Source organism: Embiotoca jacksoni, unplaced genomic scaffold, assembly GCF_022577435.1.
Source record: "Embiotoca jacksoni isolate LCO1_2020_lvr unplaced genomic scaffold, fEmbJac1.0.p SCAF_5, whole genome shotgun sequence".
NCBI lineage: Eukaryota > Metazoa > Chordata > Actinopteri > Embiotocidae > Embiotoca > Embiotoca jacksoni.
Window position 1 is genome coordinate 2,242,480 of NW_027185403.1, and position 19,671 is coordinate 2,262,150.

A 19,671-nucleotide genomic window follows, 5' to 3' on the forward strand; every position below is an offset into this window, starting at 1 on the left:
TCCTCGGCGGCAGCAAACACAACACGCGGATTTGCGGATAACGGCTGTGTTCAGAGCTCAACAAGATGTTTAAGGCTGACAAACAGCAATGCTAATCGTGAGAAAACGGCGTGTCCACAGCTCCTGGACTCCAACAGACCCGTACACAAGAGAGCCTCTTGTAATGGAGCTGCTAGACAAGCTCAAACACCGGTATCCACACACGGTAGCTCTCTCAAAGGGGCCAGAAATGTGCTTCTCGTGACCGTCACAGACCTGCCCGACTCCTCGTCTTTCCACCGGAGAAGGGGAGAAGCTGACAGAAGCTTCTCATGGCTGATTAGCTCTGACTTCCAGCTCCAGTCTCTAACCCCCGTGCAATGAACCTTTGTTTCACACCATGCGTATCCACGCGGCCGTGCTTCCTATAGATGTTGCTCCTTCCCTCCTCTGTTGCATTTTAAGTATGCTGGGAGAAAGGCCTCTCGCAGAATTCAAGGGTGTATCTTTTAAGACTTATTTTGTATAAAACTTAATTTTGATGCAGTTATGTGAAAAAAGCTGCAAATATTAGATGTAAAAAAAAAAAAAAAAGGACGGATATGCAGTATTTCTCATTAATGCGCATCTGGGATACCAATACATTTAAAATTGTAGCAGCTTGTGTCCTCTTCACCCTTTTTGAATCAACGTCGCTGTATCTGAAATATTAAAGTTATGCCCGGTTTCTTAATGCACTTCAGAAGATCATTTTTCACAGGTCATTCAAGCTCTCCCAAGTTAATTATTGATAAATGGAAAGTTGTTTGAGGTTTCTAAAGAAGCAGATCCTCACTGCAGCTTTATCATTAGTCACGAGTATTATGGGTAATTTAGCTGACAAACATGCTCTGCAAAAGAGCATGGCCAGGAATAATTATCCTTCCTGGCTGGATAATTAGTTAAAATCTTTAATGGCAGAGCAAGTCGAGCCACCCTGCTAAATTAATTGTTGGGAAGTAAAATAGTTCAACTGAACCATCACATACTGCAAACTGTAGGAGACTGTCTCCGAGATGTACAGGTAGAAATTGAAAGCATCCTTAAGGTGCCAACTCACAATTTTGACCAACAAAAATGTCAGAAAATTTAAACAAAAATTGAATATCTTTAAAACCTCAATGTCCAACTATTTCTGAACAATTTTCACATTTGTATCAGGTAGTGTTTGGAGCAATTTATTGTTGGTTTGGTCTTTTCATTGAGAAATTTGCTTGTTATATGAAATTACACGACAAACGTTTGCAGAAAACAGAAAAGCGCTACCATTAAGTATTTGAATAAAGTTCATTTCATAGATGAATTGGCAGAATATCTTTTATTTTAAGCGTCTACATCTGCAGTTCGGACTCAGTTGTGCATTAGTTGCACATTTTGCCTTGTGTTCATAGAAACTTGAACTAATAACCATAACAAGTATAGTTTCTTCCTTCAAATGGGAGCAATTTATTTTAATATATCTGATGAAAGATGGCAATCATTCACTTAGATTATGTTAATTTACTCTACTCTCCTTCTTTTTTTCCCCCTTCCAAATGAGAAAAGGAACATCATTATTGCCTCTATATTATTTAATGTTTTAACTAAAATAATTAAATCCATGATTTTATTTAATTGCCATTTAGTAACATGAGAATTTGGCCTTCATCTCTTTATTACTTTAATAGGAGGTTTGCACAGCCAGGTATTAATCGAGTTTCATGATTCATATCCCGCAATTATTAAAACATTTCTCTACTTAAAAAAATAAATAAAGTCATTTCATTATTGATTTACTGGTGCTGGTTTTGGCTAGCTCTACATCGTAGTTGATTAAATTTTATAAATTTACCTTCAGACAGTTAATTTGGTGGGTTTTGTTAGCCCCTCTGTCTTCATTTTACATTTTAATCTTGATGTTGTGATTCAATACGGTTTATCGATGAATGTGTCACCTCACTGTTTTTACGACCCCTACTATTATTTTGGTAAATGCGGAATAGCTGAAATCAAACATGAGAAAGGAAGAATAAGTTGGTTTCCTCATTATTATTATGAGAACTGGAGCAAAGCCCCATTGGCTTACTTATTACTATTGATTGTGAGGGCCATAATTTACTTTTGTCCCAAAGCAAGCTTTTCACCCCATTACACTTTGCTCATGGCTCTTTGGTCAGAGCCAGCCTTGGTCTCCATCATCATTAACACCTGCCCGGTCATTAAATCGAGCAGCCAGATAACGGGACAGAGATTATGGATTCCATCATTGTTCTTCACAATCACCCTGGCTAATGATTTTTGTGAGGGTCTAATGGTTAGCATTGCGAAAGGCCACACAGACCTGGAGTACCGAAAAGTCACAGGCTAGATCACCGGAACAAATGTGAGCGTGTTGGATTGTTTTGTACGTTCACCTCTGACCTTCATTACACAGCAGAGCACCCGAGTGGTCAGTGAGGCCTGAAAATGAGTGTGCAGTTCATTAAAAAAAAAAAAAAAAAAAATAGTGTTTACTCACCTGAAACGGATCAGGTTTTCTGAATAATGACACAGCATATGTAAATGGTACCTTTTCAAAAATCCCATGGTGAATCAACTCATGGTGATTTCATGTTTGTAAGTGTTTTTTTTTGTTTTTTTTTAATATGTTCTTTATTCTGTGTGGATATATATTTATTGACATTCATGTATATACAGTGTGTTACATCCATCTGCTCAGTTCCTTACATCCCCATGCATAGGGCTATCATGATGATGGAAATTTAGTTAATTAATTGTCATACAAATCCTTCACTTTTTAATAGTATTTTTCTGTTAATTTTTATGACATTGTTATAAAATATACCGATTCAAAGTTTAATAATGCACATACACCTAATTAAGAAGATAATATAACAAATACGTCGCTATTGGCCTCTTAGTTTTTGTAAACAAATTGCACACATCGATATGACATAATTATGAATTTTAATATACAAAATATATTACTGAAATATACAACAAAATTAATGACAGGTACAAATAATCAGAATAAACAAGGAACTATGGTAGGTGCTAATTATCCACTCGTGCCATTAGACTATAGCAGATAAAAGGGGCACAACTCGATGACATTATTAAAAGAGCACCAGTCAAACCTAAAAAAAAATGGCAAATAATGATGGACTCGTGACATTTCTGTTAGTCCAGCTGTTAGAGATTTATATAAAAAAAAAAACAATTCTAGGGATTATTTGGTCAGCCCAAATTTTCCACTATCAACCGTTTATGTAAATATTGTGACAGGAGTTATTGGTATGTCTGATATTTTGACATTGAGACGTAGTTGAAGTAGGCCTTAAATAATTGTCTAAATTGCCCTTGTGGACCTCTGTGACTGTCTTCAGGCACATGGAGATATGGTATGACTTAAAATAGTGGAGAAAAACCTTCACACACAGGCATTGCATACTTTGTCTTCCTGCACTTTTTATTTTTTTTATTACGAATCACACTTTAAACTCGTAATATACGCTAAATTGAAAATGTACTACAAAATATTACCCTACACATGTTGATTTATTTTCTGACAAGTGTCTAATGGATTCCTGGGTTCAGGTAGGTAAGGCTTAGAGCCGTCTGTGGTCTCAATCGATACATTCCTGTCTGTAAAGAATCGCTGCCAAAATGGCAGCTGATAGCCCGAAGAGCAGCAATCCAACAAATCAGGAAATAAATTAGGGTTCTCATCTCGACGGACTAAGCCCCCATGTATCATTCAGCAGTTGGAAGTAGCTTGAGAAGATCTGGGGAGAAAAAGGTCAAGTTTTAAGAGATTATCATTTCTCACAGCTAAATCCCCTGCTAAATAAGTGCGTATCTTGTCAACATAAACCAAATGGAATGAAAATATTTGCCCTCTGAAGAGGACAAAAGAGCAAGCGAAATATGACTGACAAGAAGACATACTGTTTACATTTTGTTATGTGTTTCAGATATAAATAACAGAGGTTGCAATTGGTAAATAAACATTAAATACGTACAGTACTCCATAGATTTGGGGCTTGTCGATCAGAGGTACAGTATTATTAAAGTGTAATTCTTCTTGGCAGAAGAACGTGTATGTAATGGACGAGAAAAAGCAAGGGGAAGACAAACAGCAGAATAACAGGATCTGTTTCCAGTTAGCAGTTGCCAGTCATCGATTTAAGAGGTAGCTTGACTTTTGGTGCAGTGAAGATTCAGTCCGCTATTGATCCTCAAAGTGTCAAGTTCTTGTCAAGGGGGGCCGACACCACTTCCTGATGCAGTGCCTTGGCAGGGCAAAGAATAAGTCACAGCAAATCAGAGGGAGAAAGCAACGGGGAGACTAAGGTTACTGTATGTGGGTGTGGGCAATGGAAGTGGAAAGTAATATCACTAATATAACAAACAAGCAAACAAAACAACAGTATTGATTGTGTGGTTGGTTGTGGAGGGGTAGCGTGTCATTGTTATACCATTGCAGGCCATTCACATGGAGGGTCTACAAACGGCAGTAGGCGGCCACTCATTATCAGTGGGACATGTTGATGCAGCCAGAACAGAGATTTAAAAGGCACCCGGTGGCACTCGAGGGGAAAGTGGAGAATGGCTAAGCTTTATGCAAATGTCCTCTGATGCAAGCGTCCGTTTTGAAACGGTACCATGAAGGCGTTTACAGGACTGTAATGTTATTCGGTCTTGCAAACATGCGCATCATTGTTGTATTAGAACAGTTTTAATACAAAAAAAATGCTCAAAATAAAACGATTCCGTACTCAAACAGACTGTGAAACACAAAATAAGCAGCTGTTTTGGATACAGTACAGCGATGTCTTTTTTTTTTTTTTTTTTTTTTTTTTTTTTTTTAGAGGCCAGAGGCTGTACATCATGGTTAGCTTGTGTACCTTAGCTTGTGCACATCATGTTTGATGGAAAGTGTCCTATGCAATGATGCTAGTTTGCAGCCAGTGTAAAAAAAAAATAAAATAAATGTATATTAGTGGCTTTAGGGAGATTGGGACCATATTCTGAGGAGAAAAACAAGTGCAATATTCAATCTCGACCGGGATTAACTAGGGTTTACATTTGTATCTATGCATTTATACGTCCCTCTTACCCGTAATTGTAAATACAGCAGCTATTTTTATTTTGCACATTCATGCCTGGAAGAATCTTGTAATTTGATTTCAGACACCCCTTGAGGGGACCTTACCATTTGTTAACCTCGTCATTAGTTTGTCTGCCAGCCTCGCTTCCATCATCACAGCGAGTCCTCATTAACTTATTTTATTTTGCATGCGGCCCTCAAGCCAATGCAGACAATGCAGGTGAGGTAGCTCGCGATCTAGCCTGTTGAGCACACTTTAGTTCCTTACCTTTAGACTTTCTGAATTGTCAAAATGGCTCCGAGTGAATGCTACTTTCTAACTCGTGCCTTAAGTTAAAGTTTGGCTGACTAACATTGGCCAGCTAAAGCAAACAGTTGCCTTTCCTAACCTCAGCTAACAAATGTTAGCCAGCTGCAACCTCTCCTTTCCAATGTTGGCTTGGCATTTCGTTCTCACTAAAAATGTCACATTATCTAATGTTGGCGCTCAGCCACGAGCAGTGAAGCGACGGAGGAGTACCCCTTGCCGCGATGCGTTCACTTGGTAATTGAGTTCCAGAGTTTTACCTTATTTAACAATATTACAACCCATGCGTGCGGAAGACAAACAAGTCGGTCGACACGGCGACAGGAGATATCTTATCTGGCACTTTTTTGGTGCTAAAAAGAGAAGGTTGAAATGTTTTAAGAATTAGGACTTAAAGATGATGCACCCTGTTTTTTTTTTGTTTTTTTTTCCTGTGGTTGTTATGCAGGCTTAAAACTAAGCAGGATCGAATGAGTAATTGGGAGTTTTACACGTGTACGCTGTTGTATCAGGGAAGCAAACGGACGTCAGAGTAAAGGTCAGTGGCAGGAGGAGGTCAGGAGGAAAGTGATCAGGCAGCGCCTTGTAGCAAAGAGGTCGGTAAGCGCCTGAACTGACTGCGGTCTTCCCCTCACGCCCTGGAGACAAAGTTGCCCCCCTTTCTCGTCATCGTATAATTTGCACTCTGATCTTCACAAATAGATCTAAAATTACCCAGAGTTTTATCACCACGGCAGATCGGAAGACACTCATTTGTGTTGCGTTTGGAAGAGTTATCTGTGATTAATTGATGTTGGCGACTTGTATTTAAAGAGATAACGAGTAACGTTGAGGAACAAAGAAGACCAAAAATAATCTGGTTGCTTCCAGGACGGTGGTGATTCAGCAAGGAATTAGAACGAGCAGTAGGGACACGTACAAAGGATGGATAATCCTGGCTGCTGGTGTTCTTTGAATCATAACCGAATCACCTGAAGTTCACCACACTTATAAGCCCCCCCCTCGCCAACCCTCGAGAGATTTCTTATATCCCACCTTCCTGTCTGACTCTGTCGTGCTTCACTGGGAGCTTAATGCCACTGCCGTTGATTAGCTGACTGGTCACAGCTGTGCTCTTCGTCTCCGAGGTCACGGTCAGATTTGCACATCGAAATATGTTGGTTTGCTGGGTTTCACCTGAAAGACAAACGGCAAATTAATCAAACATATGCTTTGACATGAGATGCAAGAAGTGGAGGTTTTTTTTTTTTTTTCACTGGGAAACATTGGCCCTAATATACCTTTTGATTTAGGCCGCCTTCTCCTGTGCCTTCACTTTCTTTATTCACTGTCTTTGGTCCTTCCCCCCCCCCCCCCCCCCCCCCCCCATCATGATTGTTCTAGAAATGTATGTTTTCTAACTGTCCAACTTACATATAAACACAAAAACCACCAAAAATCTTTAACAAGTAAAACCAAGAACCAAAAATAAACATCACTCACTCTGCAGTGTGACCTGCCGACTTCCAATGTCCATCTTTCCATTTCCTGACACCTGCGTACAGCAGCATGCGTTATTGGCAAGTAGCCTGTTGATGCTGTGTTATCTGATGCTGTGTATATATATATATATATATATATATACTGCCAGCTACAATAACCGCTCATGTCAACCTACTCGTGGTAACTGCAAGTAGCATATGTTGGGGTTGCTGATATCTTCCAACTGGCATCGCAAATTGCTGAAGTGTGTCAGCACAAGCAGTAAACATGCGCATCAGTTTTATCAGTGGCAGCCGTTTGAGGTATGAAAAATCACAATTAGCCATTCACACTAATCAACAGTGCTGTCAAAGAGTGAGAAGTACTATTTCTGGTCTGTGAAGGGTATAAACTTGACTTCAGAGGTTAACGGAGAAAACCTCAAACGTAAGCATCTTAAATCAGTTTTGTAAAATGGTAAAAGCAAAATATAAAGTGTAATTGTATCGTGATAGTTCAGTCACAGCTATTTCAGGACATTTGTGGCGGCTGCATTTGTAGTATTGAATGAAAACATTTGTATCGCTTCTTTCATTCAGCTGCTGGAAGGCACCATTAGTATATGCGTCGATAGGAGGGCAGCATTTCCTGTGACCTGAGGTTATGAAATGATAATGACTGATTTCTAAAACCGACTGAGAAGGCGCATGTTCTATCAAAAGTTAATTTAACCTCAAGAGCTTTTATAAAAAAAAAAAAAATCATTCTTCCCTGAATTATACTTCCTAATTTACCATTTCTGTGCCACAGGATTATTCTATGGTTTTGCCCTCTACAGGGTTGTGTCTATTTGACCCACAGCCACCGTCATCTTATTTAGCTTTATGTAATGTGAAAATCCTAAAAATATACTGAATTTAAGTCAGAGCACATCTGTGACAAAAGACCTGCACTGTAGTGGTTTATTACTTCATAGTTAAATATTATTTGGTCTACTTATAGTACAATCACATTTTAACTTAGATTCAGTTGATTGAAATATTTAACCTGCGGATTACCGTGGTGTTTCTCTCGAAATGTCTGACCTAGTTATGTTGAATAAGATGTCAAAAGAGGACGGAGGGGCTACATACTAAGACTTGAATAGGCTTGATTTCTTGAGCTGACAGATTTTTGTTCTTGTGCTGTGCTGTCTGCTTGAATATGTTGTATGTGAGTCATTATCATTGCCGAGTATTGTCAGTCTGTGTTGAATGGCTATTCTTCCTCTGTTCGTCCTGTGGCACAAAAGCTTTTGAATAGAAATGTGCTGCCAGGTGACTTTGTCAAAGACGAACATCGATGAATAATTTGACAAAAAAGTTGTTAAAGGCAATGGTGACAAAAAAGCAAACATGTTTACAACCTTGAATGGTAATAAAACATCATGAAAAATGACCTTTGGCATGAAAAAGGACAATTTATAGGTCCAGTCAGCCTAACAGGCATTAGTCTGAGTCACTGGGTAGATAATTTTGACATGAACAGCGAAGGACTTCCACTATATGCGTGTTACTGTTTTCCAATCCCCCATCGCAACGGGAAACAACATCAACAACCTCCGAGCAGCAGTTTACATGCTGAAAATGGCATGTTTAGACAAAGATTTGAATCGTACAATGAGGCAGACCTGCTTGCTTCCTTTCAGTCTTTTGCAGGGATTTAGCCATTTTAATGGCAGGGTCCTGCCTCCCCATGTGCAAATGTTTCACCCAAACATGGTCCCCTTAACAAATATTACACAGGCACAGTGGCTGTATCCAGGGCTTAACGCCCCCCTAGACGATTGTGATTTGTTTAATTTTTTTTTTTTTTTTTTTTTTTTTTTTTTGTCTTTCCCACGGTACCAGAATGATATATTGGTTCTGCCAGACCATTCTCGAGCGCTGGCACATTGCAGTGGAGATAGGTCTGGCTCTGCGAAACTAACCAGCCATTGTCTGACATATGAGAAAATAAGGAGCAGAAATAATAGTCCACCCACAATGCATATTAGCGGGCTTGAGTGCTCTCTGGCTCGTCACCTCGCCTGATTCGGTGGCCTCTCTCTCAAATTGTAGTGTCGCTGGGGCTTTTGCAAACTACTATTCTGACAGTATTTGAAGTCGGAACAGTCACGGGGACCAAACCGTTCACGCCTCGCTTTGTTAGCCGAGTTGTCACACCTCTGCAAGAAAGACCGTGGTGCCTTTTGAAGTCTTTATTTTTTAACATCATTTTATGCAAAGTCAGGAACAAAAACAATTTACACAAATGGTCCGTAGCGCGTTCGTAGAGCGGTAACAGTAGTTCTGTCAGGGCTGCCATTAAGAAGACAGTGGCCCTGTGATGAATGCAGAGTTGTCTTATTGAAATGGAATGATGCGTAGTATTCTAATTTAAGGCAATATTAATAATATAATACCACTTTACAGATTTAAGTAGATTTGTTGAATTGGCGCAAAAGTAGTTCTGTCAACTCCGTTGTGGCAGCATGCTTCGGTGGGATGGCACACCCTGCCAGCTATCTGTAGGAAAAAACAACAAATTAAACATTAGGCTCATCACAAAAGCTGTTGACAACTGTTTGACAGAAAATGTATTCATAATCATACAGGAAAATGCATGATTACAAATGGTAATAGTAATAGTATGGTTATTTTGTCACCCATTACTGTATTTAATTGAACATTACAAACCATTAATCTGCTATTCTGATGCCATATATGATTATAACATTTAAAATATGTATATTGTACAACGTATATAATACAAAACATCAAATAAGCAAAGAACCGTAAGCCCAATTGAAATGTATGTTCATATAGCCTGGCAACAAATATGCATTGTGTATGAATCATCTTATTCTAGCATGTTTATTCCTTTATTTAAAAAACAAGACTTACATGAATATTGAAGTCATGCTGTTTAGATGCCTCTCAACACTTGTCGTTTCTTTGATATAAAAAAAAATATTCCTATCTCATTTGTTTCACCCCACCATGCTTTCACAATAATAGAGGGTACGTGGCTGTGGGATATTAAAGGAATTACACAGTCAGAATCTGTGACTCATGACTCCACACTCAAGTATTTCTCTTATCACATCAGCCGAAAGTAACCCCCACATTGCCTGTGGTGATAAGCCAATTGATTTCTACCTAGGATGGAAGAAATTGGAGGGAAAAAAAAAAAAGTGACTTTAAATCTATTTAACAAACATGGACCAATGGATGCATGTTGTTGACTTACAGAACCTAGAATGCCACTAGCAGCTGTCATTGATGGCAACAAACGCACTGTACTGAAATGAAGAAACACCTGTCTGGATGGAAGACAGAGAAATCAATTAAAAAAGGATGCAGATAACGTCTGACATCTCTGCTGACACCAGAGAGATGTTTATCTGTGTGATTAATGTTTGAGCTGGGAGGGTTTGATTGGGCTGTGCACTTCGTCTGCAGTAAAACTGCCCTGTTACAATAGCATCGTATGGCCTCTGCCTATTTAATATAATAAAATATTTTAATAATAATCTTGTTTTTTTTTTACTTGTGTTTCTGAGTTATTTGTGTTCTCTGTAAAATTGACTGCATATATAATCTATTACACGTATATTTTATATTATATGCGAGTTTAGTTGTGTAGTTATACCATAAGCTTTTGACATGTTCTTATCGATATTGAAGCGTTAATAACCAACTACTTCAAAAACACTGAAGAGTCATTAAGTTAAACACTAATGTAAGACTGAATGCATCAACACTGTTAACATCTAAAGTATGAATATTGTGCTATAAATATTCTACAACATATGTCAGTCTTAGTATGGGGGTCTAACAGAGAAACATTTGTTCAATTATATGTACTTATTTTAACGTTTAGAGGATATTGTCTTTGTTTCGATCACCTTTTATCTCACTTTGAGCATCCAAAACTCTCCAGTTTCTTCCTAGGTTTCAATGAGAACTGTAAATGTATGAAGCACTTCAATTAAGAGGAAAATAATTGCTCAAACATGGATGAAAGTCTTGCATAATGCACGTGGATTCCATTGCATGATTCAAACTGTTCCTCTCAATTGTTGTTTGGGCAAAAGTACAAATACTTAATTCATGGGCCTGAGTCATTTTGTCAGACTGTCAAATGAAAGAAACATTCAGAAAATTGAATAAAATGAAATAACTGGATTCCTGAGGGCACACTGCTGCACAAATGGTCGGGATTTGCATGAAACTGATGAAATATGATAATAGTAGATGTGTATAATTGTTCATGGGTCACACAGATGGGCAGAGCAGAAGCAGGCATTTGCCAGGGCGCGCAGATCAAGAATAACTCATCGCAACCCTGAGCACGCAGAGACTCGGGTACCCATGCAAAATGTCATGCTGAATTTGTTGATTGTTGTTTGGGAAACTTTTTGTTAAAAAGAAGCAGTTGCTCGTATTAAAGCACATTTACATGCAGCGTTAAAGGACAAATCGGGGTGTCACTTAGAGACAGATTTATTTGAGATAATGTAATTGTAATTGTATAGAACCCGGTATCCCATCTGCTTCATCGTCACCCATGAAATTAAATTTTCACAAGACTAGCTCTGACTTGATAGAAAATGCTGCAGGTACAAAAGGAGAAACGGTTGGTGCTAAATTTCTTTTCAGAGGTCAGTCATAACTTTTGTGTGGCTAATGCACTCATTAAGTGATACCATACATTTAATGTGTATTTAAGTGTTTGCCGATGTGGACCATCTTGCCTCGCTAACCTCACTCTTATTGTGAAGGCAGAGGTGATGGCGAGCTGGAGGAAGCTGATGCATATTCAGAAGTAACAATAATTGAGCCATTGATGCAGAATGTTCTCCAAATAAGCACATTATAAAGGTGCATCATTTTAAAACCATAAGGTGGATATATTATGTGGGGTTTGTGATATCAAAAGCAAATTTACGATGTGTAATGTTCCATGAAAGAGGAGGTGACATAAACTAAGCCCTTTAGATATCGACTAAACACCTTCTGCCTCTCACTTCCTGCAGAATCTCCATATTAAAGACTTTGCATTAGTAAGCTGGTAAGCTCTTGATACAAACTTGAGCAGAAGTTAATTGCTGTGGCCGAACTTTTTGAATGTTTATCTAATGGTACTATGAATATAGACGTACAGTTCATCAGTACCGAGGTCACTGAGGGATTCATCCTTTACTTGATGACAAGGTTTGGGTCAAAAGCTCACCATGTAATACATTTAGAGCGCAGCCACATAAACAAGACATAAAGCTTCACCCTGCACTGTAAAGTACTGCTTTTTATTTGACAAACTCTGGGAATTCAGAACACGTTGAGCAGTATCATATGTAGTATTAATTCACTTGTAGTTTGTCTGATAGTCTTGATTAACCACATAAACCTTAGTTAACTCAGACAGGGGAACTTTTCAAGAAGTTGGGTTCCTGATTGACATATTACGTCTGAGGGGACTTATGTCTACCTCCTCTTGCATCAGTGGACGCATGGTTTCACTGCGGTGTCTTTGCGTCACTGGCACCATGAAGCAGATGTGGAATAAATCGCAAAAAGAATCCTACAATCATCTTCTCTAACCTTTGATTTAATGTGAAAATCTACTATATTAATGGTTATTGTTGGGAAATATATCAAAATTCGACTGATAATGGGACGAGACATCATTTTTGATTTTGTGTGTATTTATAGTGATTTGGCATAAATGTTGCTGGTTTTAGAGGTTCAATGTGTTGGATTTAGAGAGAGATCCACTGCTACAAATAGAATATGATGTTAATAATATTTTTTTCATCAGTGTCTAATTATCTGAAATTTTGAATTATGCTTTTTTCATTCCCTGAGAATGATCTGCCATTTTCTATCGAGGGAGCGGGTCCTCCCACATGGAGGCTGCCATGTTGCTCTGCCATCTTTCTACAGTAGCCCAGAAGGGACAAACCACACACTCCTCTAGAGAGGGCCTTTTCAGGTTTTTGTGAGTTTCGCATTGATTCACCTGCATCTAGGGCGAGGCGAGGGGCGTTTAGTTGGTTAATCTCACCACGAGATGCCACTAAATCCTTCACACTGCTCCCTTAAAGGCTGCATGACAGTAAAGTGAAGTAATTGTCTCAACTCACTTGATTGTTGCAGCTTTTCCATAGTATATCTTTGTTTTATCCACATTACTGCTGATTATTTCTGAAAATATCTGTTGCTGTTTTGTAAAAGCACTAATAGTCAATGGGGCAATGCACAATACATTTATTGTACCAGATATTGCTCGAAGTTCATTTCATTAGATGCGGTCTTGAAACCTACTGTTGGCTGCTTTAAAGAAGCTTTAAACAAATGTAAACATGAGCATAGGGAAACGATAGAAAACGCTTGAACAAATAATCGCCTAATTGACCTCCGGTGAAGTTGAATGTACAGCAAGTCATCTATTCACTCGCCTTTGAGCCCCGTTTACTTCAGCAGGAATTAACTGTTTCTGGTGAGCTGGATATCTTTCGAAATCCTCTCATCTTCCAGCAGTTAAACAACCTCATGTGGACCGGCTCATGAAAACTGAGACATCCAGCACAATGCACTGCTATATTTCCATAAGTCTTTTCCTCTCAATCTGCTTCCATGAAATCCTTTTTGATCATGTGCAATCCCTTCTCAGTACCTGGCTGCTGACCATTTTCTACACACAAGTGTCCTCTTGGCATGCAGAATGCAGCAGACACGAGTCTGTTTAACATTTCCAAGCTAGACAAATTGGGCTAAGATACCAGCTGTTAAGCATGGGATGGCTAATCAGTTAAGCACAATGCTGAGGATTATGCAGTCAAAGAAGAGTTGTTGTTCTAAACACAATGTAATGCAGAGGACAGCACATCTGCTGTTGCTTTCGTTATCTGAGCTATTTCCTCTTGTCTAACGCTTGTTATTTGCTTGCTGCTGTTTACCACAGGCCTGTTGTGAAGGAAGTGTCCAATTAACTGTGGATTTGGTGGCATGTGCTATCACATCAGGGCTCCCAGAGTCTCGCGTCATGTGTGTGCTTTTGTGGCATGGTGTGAGTTCTTCAGACCAGCACTTTTAAATCACTTCCCTCGGCTAAATGTCCTTTTGTCCACTGCATGGGCTATAAAAAAATTTTTTAAAAATATGTAGAGGATTTGTTTAGATACTAAAAGAGTCTGTAGGGCAGATTTGTATGTGTTGTGTATATACAGTGTTTGGTAAGATTAGAAAATGGCAATGTCAACAATAATAAGACGCAATGGGACACAATGCAGATTAGATATTTTCATTGCATACATTTTCTCTTAATAAGTATTTAATTGATTAATTGCAAACGACAAAATGATTGTATATTAAAAGCAAGCACAGATGATCCAACGAATAATTAGATCTTTGTCTTTAATCACCTGCATAGCTCTATCCATAGACACGACTGCTGGGCGGTATGACCAAAAATATCGGACCGGATTACCACCCACCACCCCTGTTGTGTGTGGCGGGGTGGTGGAGGGGCTCCTCCGGCTTCGGTTTTCTCTCTGCAAATGGTTAAAAAAAAAAAAAACCTGACCTCCATAAAACAAGGTCCCAAGGTTGAGACACTGCAGGAGTCTGACTCAGGCTCTGTGTGCTACAAGCAATGATGCAATAAACCTTTTGTTTTGGGAAGTACTCACGCAGCCTTCCACTGCGGTGGCCGCTGTGCTCACAGCATGGGATCAGAGGCACAAACATTTTCCCGTCCCACCCTTTTTTAATCTTTTTTTTTTTTTTTTTTTTAAGTATATGTTGTTTGATATATTTACTGCCTCTTGAAAAGTCTTCAGTCCAAATATGTTGTCCTTCTTGCTTTAACTTCTACATGTTGATTTATTTATATCTATTTGTTTTTAATATTAATGGAGCCTGGCAGGTGGATTTGTCTTCATCTTCTCTTATCCATCTGTTTATTTTTTTTGAAGTACTCCCAACACGGTTTCCTTTTTGTTTTATGTAAACTGTGTGTATGTGTGTGGATCTGCTAGCGAAGCTATATCTCTGACCCAAAAGTTTTCATGATTTCTTTTGTGGCATTTTAGTGACCCTGTGAACTCATAATCTTGTTGTTTCCATGCTAGCTTTTATTATTCAGGTTCTCTTTTGTGTGTTGAAAACAAAAAAAGTAAGAGGGCTGAATTACCTTTTTTATGTGTATTCTGTTCTATTCTCTTTGAAGAAAGACCGATGAAAAGGGGAGGATGGCGAGGTTTAACATTTTTCACAAAGCTACTCCAGGCCATATGGGTTTACACGGTCAAATCCAGTCTCAAAATATTTAGTGTGCTGTCAACCAACTACCATACTACCTACTTAAAAATAGTATCTTCTGCAGTTGGTAATTTAATTATTAGGTATTGCCTTGAAATGCTCTAATGTGACAGAGCATGACAAAAATATTGCGTTTTTGGAAACAATATGGAGTATTCAATACTATGCAAATATTAAAGGCACTTAAGATGATTCGACTCTTTTCCTTCAGGGAGATACCAGATTATTCCCCAATTTCATTCTGCAGGATAGTCTCTAAAATTGGAACAATTTACTGCCTATTACCTTAAAAAAAAACTTGGTGGTTACATCAGATACCAATTACAGTTTTTTCTTTTTTTTTCAATTAAATGTTTGTTTGTTGTAAAGTAATTGATAAATAAAAACTACTTGTGACATTATTTACGAAAGGGCTCCGACTTTACTTTAGTGCCTAAAATGTCCGCACTGGGCAGTAAATTCCTGAGTTGTGTTGTTAGTTAAAGTTGTAGAGCAGTGAATTTCCAGGTGGCACTGTCGATCCATCTTTGAGATGTTCCTTTATGACCCAATAAAGCAAACGCAAAAGAAATCAAGACATTGTACCAAACCTCTGAGGAGTTCTGACCATCATAGTCACTTTAATAGCGCCATAAATTTCAATGTTCCCTTCAGTGTTTTGAATGGGAGCCAAATTTATTTGGGAAATAAAATAGCGGCACAGTGAATGAGCTCTGTCTGCAACAAGTAATAAAACAAATACCGAGAAATCTGATGCGATTATGGTCGACTTCAAATGGAGTAACACTGAAAAGCAGGATGGCATTTTATACCCACTAAGCACGACAACCAGCGCTAGAGTGTGATGTGGACGTTGTAGCTCAGTCAATAATAAAACACACTCGGACACAATGTCGACTAGAAATCTTTCCTGTTACGGCTCCTTTTTGTGCATGTAATTTGATTGAGCTTCGGATCAATGCAACTGAGCCTAAAAGCCTCCTTTGGCACATTTGTGTCAGCAATTGAATTGAATGCACAAACTTTGACTTGTCCTTCGTGTATTCCTACATAATGAAAGTGCTGCCTGGGGCGTGGGCTGAGTAACGCTGCTGCACAGGATGACTCGAGCCTCGTCTGGAGTCTGGCTGAGTTCAGAGTCTGAAACCTACAAAACTTAAATGTGAAATAACTCGCGTTAGGGGATGTGAAGCCGGGTGATTAATCCAGCAGGAAAACAGTGATGTGCTGCGTGGACTGATTGAAAGGGATTTATTGCACGTAACAAGCTGGCCGAGCGACACTAGAAGAAAAAAAAACAACAACCCGACAACAGAAAGCAGACAAAATTAACTACTTCAAGGCTTGACAATAATGCCAGGCTAACTAAAAAAACAAAAAGCAGGATATTCACAGTTTCTGGTATTTACGTAACAAGGACAGAAAGACAGTGAATAAGCACTGAAGTGAGCTGAGCCTTGTTGACAGTGTGGCCTTTTGTTCCTGGCGAGGACAGTTGCTAGATTGAATTGATCTGACTTTAGAGCCTAACCATTTATCTTGGTCAGTCATATCTGATCTGTGGCTGTCGAGTGGAGACGGACTCCTTGGAGAAATGTATTGGAGAGCTGGTGAAGGGTCTACTTTACCTCTCTGCTGTGGCGCCAGAATTTCCTTTGTTAGTCAAGCGTGTGTATGTTTCTTTATAGAAATGCCCCAAATTGCAGAAAATGAATCACTTGATTGGTAAGTTGAGAGAACTAATCATAAACTATTACTACTAGTTATCTTTTGTCACTTTTTCACACTGAAAAGCCCAAAATCCCCCAGTTCCAGCTAAAATTTAAAAACCCTTTTTTTTTTTAGCTTTGTCATATTTAATGGAGAATTCAATATATATATATATATATATATATATATATTTTTTTTTTTTTACTATTTCAGATATTTCAATCAATTTGTCAAGACAATAAATGGTTGAGGAATCACCGATGAAGATAGCTGTTGTGCACTAATATGTGCGATTTGTGATTTTTAATCATATTCTATTGAATTCTTACTCTAATGAAGAAAACGATCATAAAATACTTTCAGATCAGTTTCAATTGCAGTTTATAACAGCTTTATCGTTAGCCAACTAGAATATAGTTTAAAAATTGTAACTTACAATATGTTTAAGTACAATAACACGAATGTTGTGCAAAGATGAAATGAACATAAAGCAAGTCGGTAAATGCCCCGTCACTTTCCTCTCGCTGCAGCGGGATGCTGTTGGTCCTGCAGCCATGTTTTCCACGGAGATTTTCAGGTTAGCTGACCTCTCTCCAAAGACCGTCCTGAAGAAGAAAAAAAAAGAGAAGGAAATAAATTAAAAAAAAATAATAATAATTTAAAGATTCTGCTGGCATGGTTGCAGCGCAGCACTGTCACTCCAATTTGGAAAGCTGTGAGCTGATCCTTTTGACCGTGTCTCCTGCTACCTGGGCCATTTCTAAGCCACAGATGATAATCCTCAAGGGCCCCTCATTAAGTCTTCGCTCCAATTAAGCCACACTCATTTTGCCGCAGCGCAATTACTCTGTACTACAGCACACAAATCCTCCAACAGTGGATTAGTTTGTTCAGTGGGTGGGATGAAAATAGCAGCATTGGGAAGTCAGTCAAAGAGGTGAGCGCTCCTAAGGTGTCAGCAGCCGTCGCTCCCACGTCTGGCGGTGTGCATCAAACAATCTGGAGTCCGGGGAACTATATTAGATATGAAATTATGCTCAATATTTAGCTATGGTAGATATGGCCTATTTAAGTGTCTCTAATGTGGCTTAGCAAGTGGAATCACTGATTAAGCCAACACTTCTGAACTCTGATATATGAATAATATCCAGCCAGCATTAAGACTTTTGGGGACCTAACTTCTTTTTTTCTTTTTTTCTTTTTTAAATCTTTCACTGTTTCATAATCTGTTATGATCCACTTGCAGTATGAATGAGCACGGCTGGATAAGTTGTAGTCACATCTCATCGACTTCTCTCTGTTTCTTTCATTAAAAAATTAAAGAAAAACAACAGCAATACACAGAACTCGAACTGCATGTCATATTTTAACGGCTCTTTAAGGTGATAAACTCACTGTTAGGTAATAAAGAAAGTAAAAATGATCATCAACAAAAGAATAGGTATTCATTATACGACTGCATTTAGCTTTGGCTGCCTCTGGTTTGAATGTCAAGTGACATCAAAGCTATAGACACACTCAGCACTATCCTGTCTGTTATGAAATACTAGTTTGAGGTGCTTAGTAGAGCTCAAGCTAGCAGTTAAAAAATAAAATTGTAGGTAAGCTTTCAAAGTCCAGTGAACGTATCATTTCAAACCTGAAGGATGTTGGCATTAATTCTGACGGACCATGTCATCAACAGCAGCACCTTGATGAAATGATCGCCAGCATCTCTCGCTACCAAATGTTTACAGCCGACAGTTTAGTATCCCTGCACTGAAATACCTTACAGCAGTGGTTCTCAACTTATTGGTTGTATCCAAAAGTGGATTTCAGGGCCATTTTGAGTAAGTTGCCAGCATGTGTGTGGAAAAAAAACAAAACAGAAAAACAGTTCAACTTTGATTTTGGAGTCTATAAAGTCTGCTGCTGCTCTTTTAGTTTGAAATGCATACACTCCCTATGATGAAGGGCGCGTGCACCAGCGTTGCCATGAAAGTAACGACCAACACTAGCATTGTCAAATAAGTAATTAGCTCTCATTCCAACACTTGTAAACCGGGTTACCCAAGTCTGACTTTATTTAATGCAAGAAAAGTCTGCCTTTCCTTATTACATACAGCCACAATTTTGCTTGCGACTGAATGTCTGAGGAAAAATGTCCTGTGGCTCAACCAGTTGAGAACCACTGCCTTACAACCATCATATCATGTTGAATTACTTGACTAATACATTGCAGCGCTACCTTCAAATTCACTCATCACTTTTCACATCGTTAGTTCATTATTTTTTTTACTCAGTTCTTTTTAGTACTCTTCACCAAAGTACATCAGGTCCTCACTTTAAATGACGGCATGAATCTATGTAATTTTGGCATTCTGGGAAAAGAGCCTGGGTAATCATAATCTTACATACCACGAAATATAACGAGGGACAAGAACACGTAAACCGTAGCTTCTCACATCATGTAGTTATTTTGCAGTTAATTACCAGTTAGGCAGCTTGATGGTCAACTGAACTTGCTGCTCTCTCCCACTCATGACCACACAAAAGCTCGCCAACTGCAGATTGTTCGTCGCTCTGCTTTTCTCTGAAACAAGTTTTAAAAGTCAGATGGTTTTCATGTGAACTTTATCGAGTTGCTTTAAAGCTGTGTGACCGTGTGTCTCACATTCACTGTTTGAAACTGTGCCACGAAATTGAAAGGCATGAGCCCTGCAAATGCTAACTCGCTTGTCTTCCCCAGCCGAAATGATTTT

At 38.8% G+C, this 19,671-nt stretch overlaps 1 protein-coding gene across 4 annotated transcripts in view; it reads left to right on the plus strand.

Annotated features, from left to right (window-relative positions):
• The window catches only part of lingo2 (leucine rich repeat and Ig domain containing 2), a 200,557-nt gene that overhangs the window by 44,842 nt on the left and 136,044 nt on the right, over positions 1–19,671 (plus strand). The window lies entirely within an intron of this gene.